Source organism: Maylandia zebra, linkage group LG2 (assembly GCF_041146795.1).
Source record: "Maylandia zebra isolate NMK-2024a linkage group LG2, Mzebra_GT3a, whole genome shotgun sequence".
Taxonomy (NCBI): Eukaryota; Metazoa; Chordata; class Actinopteri; order Cichliformes; family Cichlidae; genus Maylandia; species Maylandia zebra.
Window position 1 is genome coordinate 23775198 of NC_135168.1, and position 7866 is coordinate 23783063.

General features: G+C 35.4%; 1 long non-coding RNA gene across 2 annotated transcripts; it reads right to left on the bottom strand.

Moving 5' to 3' along the window:
- Positions 1-2298: 2298 nt before the first annotated feature.
- On the bottom strand, positions 2299-5660 carry LOC143421145 (uncharacterized). Of its 2 annotated transcripts, none has more exons than XR_013100899.1 (5): positions 5349-5660; positions 4437-4920; positions 4154-4270; positions 3934-4037; positions 2299-3829 (listed from the first exon to the last, which is right to left on the bottom strand). It is a non-coding gene; the product is annotated as an uncharacterized LOC143421145 (long non-coding RNA). The 2 variants fall into 2 exon arrangements; XR_013100900.1 differs by having other exon boundaries at positions 5332-5660.
- Between the last annotated feature and the right edge of the window lie 2206 nt (positions 5661-7866).

Here is a 7866-nt window from a genome sequence, read left to right on the forward strand (position 1 = left end):
TTTGAGGGTAAAATCATACCTGTAGAGCAAACGCTGCGGACACAGCAGCAGTTTTAAAAAAGATTTTAAGATTAATTTTTTTGCTCCTCTCACTCTAGCAGTTGAGCTGTCTCACTCTAGCCCCAACATTCCGTCCCATACACACCCATTATAAACTCTGAAACGGGTGAAAAAACATCATGAAACTTAAACTGGAACTGAAGAAAAAGTATAATAGATATTGAAAAGATAAATACAAGTTGAATAGTTGAATGTCTTGTCTTCGTTTTAAAGTTTGAATGGTGGCTCTATGTCAATGTATGTGGAAGTAGATACAGTTTAAAGAGGAGGAAGTTGAATGAGAATTTGAAGGGTCTCCCCATTGAAATACATGGGAAATTTTTGTTGAAAAAAGTTGAATAAAATTAAAAATATAAATGTTAAAAATGAGAAAAATAGAAGCAGTCATGTCCAAAAGAATAGGAATCTAATGGTGTTTGAATGGTTTTTCTAAGTTGAACGGTTTTGAAGGAGATAGATTACAAAAAACGTACGGAATCCATAATAATAAAATAGAACTAGAAAGTGCATTTTCTGAAGAAACTGCAGTGTGAATGCTTGAATCTGAATGTATGCACTGAAATGAATTAATTGCTGAATTTTGAGTTAAAAATATTGAATGAGATTAAAAAAAAACAAAAAAAAAACGAATTTAACCTGAAAACAAAGGTGCTGAACTGCTAAAAGCTGAAGGTTACACAGAAGAAGAAGTTGGAAAAAAGCTGAAAATGTTTTAATTGTAAATTAGAAAAACCTAAGAAATGAGAAAAGAACATTTAGAGTCAGAAAACATCTGAAAGAATATTAAAAGGTCATATTCTTTGAATCACTGAATGACTAAAATGTGATCCCTCCACTTGGATCCACACAGTTTAAAAAGTTTACATCTCTGAGCTTTGAAAGACAAGATGTTGGAAAGAGAACGATGGCGACGTTTTGAGGGTAAAATGATGGCTGTAACACTGTGGAGACAGCAGCAGTTGAAAGAGAAGTGTTTCAGATGAATCTTGGCAGAGTGAGAGAGAGAGCTCGTTAAGCAGGCAGGTGTGAGCCTGGTTGCTATAGTGACCGCACCCAATGGCTCCATACACACGGACACAGACATGCACCTCACTTTTGCTGCTTAAAATGAACAGAAAAGTCAGGCCGAAACAAATCGTTCCCATATGAAAAGTACAAGTCGTATTGACGAAATTCTTTCACCGTGAGCGACAGCAATGTCTAGTCTACTGAATTCTCAGTTTTCATGCCTGTGGAGTTTATTATATGGACGTGGTGACAGTGGAAAGACACCATGCTCTTCTGATTTTCAAAAGAACCTTCTGAGCCATTTTAACATTAGAGTCTATGGAAGAGTTGGAGGGAGGAGGCTGTGCATTGGTGACATTTATGAAAGAACCATAACACCTAGGACAATAGTAAACACATTGGATGAAAGAGGACAGCCATGGCTACGTTTTGAGGGTAAAATGGTGGCTGTAGAGCAAACGCTGTGGACACAGCAGCAGTTTTAAAAAAGATTTTAAGATTAATTTTTTTGCTCCTCTCACTCTAGCAGTTGAGCTCTCTCACTCTAGCCCCAACATTCCGTCCCATACACACCCATTATAAACTCTGAAACGGGTGAAAAAACATCATGAAACTTAAACTGGAACTGAAGAAAAAGTATAATAGATATTGAAAAGATAAATACAAGTTGAATAGTTGAATGTCTTGTCTTCGTTTTAAAGTTTGAATGGTGGCTCTATGTCAATGTATGTGGAAGTAGTAAGAGTTTAAAAATGAGTAAGTTGAATGAGGATTTGAAGGGTCTCCCCATTGAAATACATTATAAATTTTTGTTGAATAAAGTTGAATAAAATTAAAAATATAAATGTTAAAAATATGAAAAATAGAAGCAGTGTTGTCCAAAAGAATAGGAATCTAACGGTGTTTGAATGGTTTTTCTAAGTTGAACGGTTTTGAAGGAGTAGGATTACAAAAAACGTACGGAATAGATAAAATATAATAATAATAATAAAGATTCGAAGAACAATACTGTGAATGCTTTTCAAGCATTCACACTAACTAGAAAGTGCATTTTCTGAAGAAACTGCAGTGTGAATGCTTGAATCTGAATGTATGCACTGAAATGAATTAATTGCTGAATATTAAGCTAAAAATGTTGAATTAGCTGGAAAATAAAGAATTTTTAACCTGAAAACAAAAGTGCTGAACTTTTGAAAGCTGATGTTCACACAGAAGAAGTTGGAAAATAACTGAAAATGTTTAAAATTTTAATTAGAAAAAGATGAGTAATGACAAAAAGAAAATGTAGTCAGCAAACCTCTGAATGAATAACAAAAGTTCATATTCTTCTAATCACTTAAAGAGTGGAATTATGTTTTATAAATCTCTAATTCATAAAAAAAATAATAAAAATAAATGTAAAAACAAATTTGTTAAATTGAACTGAAAAGATGAACAAACATTCTGGAGAAAATACAAACTTTCATATACAGCATAATGTTTTTCAGACATATACACATATGTATATCATGTTTAATAGTACCGGTATTATATACATCAATTTGTTTTGTATGTCATAGAAAATAACATAAAAATCTTAAGTCATATTTTACAGCTTCTTTCTGAAAAGGACTAGTAGAATAAATAAAAATAACTAAATTAAATAAGTAAATAAAAATAATAAGCAACATATGAAATACATGAAAATTCCACTTTTAAAACCACAATCCTGAACCTTTAAACTGTGTTGGTTTCTTAGAACATGGCTGAACAACTGTTTCTATTGGTCTACTTAATCTACTGATCTGTCTACACATCTCTTTATTACTCATTACTCATTTTTATGTTTTAATGTAAACAGAGTCCACACAGTGGTAAAAGAGAACTGTATAGAGACTTTTGAGTAAACTCAAATGAAAGCGTAAGGTGGTGACACAGTTTAACACATGCAAATAATCAAATAAAAACATTAGTCCTTTTTGTGAACATGGATAAATAAGTATCAATAGTTTACAGCATTGTTCAGCCATGCCGCTAAATGCTTTTTTACACAGTGTTTTAACCTGGGCTCAGACACAAAGTCCCAAATTTAGTTAGTCCCTGACTTTGAGTTGTGCTTATGACTAATTATTATACACAAGTCTTTATCTATCTGAACTCTAAGGACACAAATATGAAAAAACCTATACTTACCAGCTGATACTCCACACTACACACTAGGTGTGCCATGTGACCTGAAACTTTGGTACAAACTCATCATAATCATTCTGTTAACACTGTTTTTTAACACTGTTTGTGTTGCTGTTCAGCAGTTTAAAATGTTTTAGATTGGATTACATGGAATGAATTTGAATTTTCTTGGGGGTTTTGTGTGTGTTTTGTTCTTAGCAGATTTTTTCTTCCATACTGTTGAATTCCAGTTACCACATTTCTGGTCATATGACATCCCGAGTGCCCACTTAAAAAAATCCCTACAGTTAATTCAACATTAAAACAAAATAAAAATATGTTAAATAAATAAAGGTTTGCTCTGTGATGAAATACTAAATAAGCATACATTGTACAGAGCACTAACAATGAAAACAATCCTTTAGCCTGTTGATCAGAGAGAGGCAGTCATTGTATCCATTTAAAACCTGTAATCACAGAGCACAATGTTACTGTGAAACTATGAAGTCCCATATGATCCTCATAATGTCCAGTGACTTCAGAGTGGATCCTCCCTGTCATCCGGCCAGAGTTTGATGTGTGGCAAGCAGCACAGAAGCAGGATAGCTGAGAACTTTAAAAGAAGAGCAGAAAACAGCAACATATGTAGTTGTAAATGTAAATATCAGTGATACTTGTCTTGTCAAAGGGAATAAAATAATGAAAATGTTAACTTACACACTCATTTAGGGAGGATCTTGACACTGCACAGAGGAGGCACAGTCAGTCTGACAATGATGGTGATCTCCAGGGATGTTTTCCTGCAGCAACATTCCTGCCAACTGGCCGTATGATCCAGAGTAGTTGGTTTGTAGTGAACAGAAAGGTGTATATGTTAGGTAGTGTGCACTCAGAGCTGGTCCTAAGAAACAAACACATCCTGTAATAAACTGAATACCTGTAGTAGTGCTGCTGCAAATATAAAGCCCTTCTATCATGAGTGGTTTCAAAGAAGGTGTTTTGGAGGCTCAGTCACAGAAACTGTGCAGTCTGTTCAGTCCTGAGTGTCTCAGCTCTGAAGGGGATGGATCACAGAGGGAAACACCTGAGTACAGACATTACAATACACTCTAACACTCCTAAGGTCAAGTGAAAACACAATTTAAACAGTTTACAAAGAATGAACACATGTTTTCATGGAAATTATGTCATTAACCCTTTTTGTTGTGAGTAAATCTCACCGACTGCTTGTGGGACAAGCTAGAAGGAAGACTTATCACAGAATGTCTCCTGTGCTCCAGATGTGAAGTCTCACGCTCTGATCGTACGGTGATGAAGATGGTGATGATGAAGCCTCTCTGTTCTGTGGCATTACAGTTTCTGGCTGCTATGTGCCTCACACTGTTGGATCTTACATGTGAAGATTGGAGAAGACACAGGAGGACTGTGTCGCTTGGCGTTTTTCAGCAGCAAGCCAAGAGTGAAAAACAGGTAGAGAGAAAATTTAGCAGAGAGAACAGACAGAGCAGGAGAGACACGGCTTTAAATCAAACCGCAAAAGGATTGTTGGTTTGGCAAAATTTCTCACAAACCACAGAGTGAAATACAGATGGAAAGAAGGCAGAGACAATAGGTGGAGCAGGACAGAGGATAGAGGGGTTGGGGGGTTGGGATGTGAGAGAGAAGACTGGAGATCTGGTCCTTGTTCTTCTTCTTCTACACACTCTGAACAAAAAACAAGAAAAAAAAATAATTTTATTAAAATTATATCACATGGTAATTGTATGAACTAAATGTGACTACTCCAAAAGGACAAAACAAATATTCAAGCTAAACTGTTGTCGGCTGCCATGTGCAAAAAGTTGCATAATTGGGCACTTTTTAAAAGAATAAATATTTAATTAAATTCAGCAATAATATTTTTAAATACAAATATGATTGAGTGAATCATTAATTAATCACATGTAGTGTGACTACAAAAATGTACGAAAAAAATATTTTAGCCCAATTGTTAAGCTGCACTTATGTGTATTTATTATAAAATTGTGTTTAAAAGGTCTAGCACAAAGTTTGAACCCATCACTTTACAGCTTATATTAGTCATATTATTTTTTTATTTTGGTCTACTTCTCTTACAGTATGTGCACACCTACCAGGCAAAGCACAGTGTCAGTCAGGTTCCTGAAAGAAACGAGAAATAATACGTTAGTTGTCTGTACAGTGTTATCAGACTAACAGAAATACAAAGCCCACACGACATGATACACTGAACTTCTAGTCAGCAGGGTAATTATAGAGTAATATAGCACACCAACTGATACAGCAGTCATTTTACAATTCAAACTAGTTAACTGAAGTATTGCCACTTATGTAAGGCTACTGTTAGACTGTTACTAGCCTTAGCATTGCTGCTAGCGCTAGCATTCCGGCTAGCATTAGCACTTCAGTTAGTGTTAGCAATGCAGCTAGCGTTAGCATTGCAGCTAGCGTTAGCAATGCTGCTAGCGCTAGCAATGCTGCTAGCGCTAGCACTCTTACTGTTAAAACTGAGCCACAATGGCAATAATAAAGCTAATTTCTTACTTTTGTCTCACTGACCGGCAAGAAATATCACAGGAATATTATTTTTGTCAGTTAACAACTGCTAAGGCTAGTGTTAGCACTATAGCTAGCGTTAGCATTGTTGCTAGCATTAGCATTGAAGCTAGCGTTAGCACTGCTGCTAACAGCAAAACGTAATAAACGTATATAAATGATAGCGAAAGTTATTCTTTTTTCTTTCTTTCTTCTTTGAATTGTTTTTAACTCTGTTGGACTTGATATGTGAGTTTAAATGTCAAACATGTATTTTTTCCATCATAAAAATAAAACACTGCAGTACTGAGTGTACTGTACTTACCACAGCAGAGAGCAAAGCGGAATGACGACAGTTGGTCCAGTGATAGGTTAAAAACAGATGAGGCGTTCAGGTGGTGCTTGGAAATTTGACCATCAGTTTGAACAGCAATAATGAGCATATACATGTCTGTGTGTTGGTCTCTGTGTGTGACAGACATAGAGAGATAGAGGGAAAAAATACACTATACTAGTGTACAAATTGGTCCTTTTTGCCCAAGTATAAGCGAATGAGTGACATACAGAAAAACAGGGCAACTGGCATTAAATGAGCAAATAAAAAGTATTAAATCTTGAACTGTTTTGTGGGTTTTATTTTAAGACTACTTTGAGTGTATTCGTGGGGAGATAAACTATACAGACTATAAACAGAGACATTAAATGAGATTAGGTTAGTTAAACGTTAGTTAAAAGGTGGGGAAATTAACTACAGACCGATAGATGCTGAGAGCTTTAATTATCCAGTCAGAAAGGATGATTTTGAAGTCATCAACTGACTCCAACTGCCCAGATCTGAAAAACCTTTGTGCCAATCACAATGCTCTACTTAGTTGGCATATACTAACTAGTGACAAACTATTAATCTGTGGCAAAACCCTGTCAAATCTGTCTTATTGTACTTTTGAAAAAGTTAATCTTACTACAATCTAACATTTTTAGGTTTAACCTTGGCAGAGTGAGAGAGAGCTCGTTAAGCAGGCAGGTGTGAGCCTGGTTGCTATAGTGACAATGGCTCCATACACACGACACAGACATGCACCTCACTTTTGCTGCTTAAAATGAACAGAAAAGTCAGGCCGAAACAAATCGTTCCCATATGAAAAGTACAAGTCGTATTGACGAAATTCTTTCACCGTGAGCGACAGCAGCTTCTAGTCTACTGAATTCTCAGTTTTCATGCCTGTGGAGTTTATTATATGGACGTGGTGACAGTGTAAAGACACCATACTCTTCTGATTTTCAAACGAACCTTCTGAGCCATTTTAACATTAGAGTCTATGGAAGAGTTGGAGGGAGGAGGCTGTGCATTGGTGACATTTATGAAAGAACCATAACACCTAGGACAATAGTAAACACATTGGATGAAAGAGGACAGCCATGGCTACGTTTTGAGGGTAAAATCATACCTGTAGAGCAAACGCTGCGGACACAGCAGCAGTTTTAAAAAAGATTTTAAGATTAATTTTTTTGCTCCTCTCACTCTAGCAGTTGAGCTGCCTCACTCTAGCCCCAACATTCCGTCCCATACACACCCATTATAAACTCTGAAACGGGTGAAAAAACATCATGAAACTTAAACTGGAACTGAAGAAAAAGTATAATAGATATTGAAAAGATAAATACAAGTTGAATAGTTGAATGTCTTGTCTTCGTTTTAAAGTTTGAATGGTGGCTCTATGTCAATGTATGTGGAAGTAGTAAGAGTTTAAAAATGAGTAAGTTGAATGAGAATTTGAAGGGTCTCCCCATTGAAATACATGGGAAATTTTTGTTGAATAAAGTTGAATAAAATTAAAAATATAAATGTTAAAAATGAGAAAAATAGAAGCAGTCATGTCCAAAATAATAGGAATCTAACGATGTTTGAATGGTTTTTCTAAGTTGAACGGTTTTGAAGGAGTAGGCTTTCAAAAAACGTACGGAATAAGAAAATATAACTAGAAAGTGCATTTTCTGAAGAAACTGCAGTGTGAATGCTTGAATCTGAATGTATGCACTGAAATGAATTAATTGCTGAATTTTGAGTTAAAAATCTTGAATGAGATTAAAAAAAAA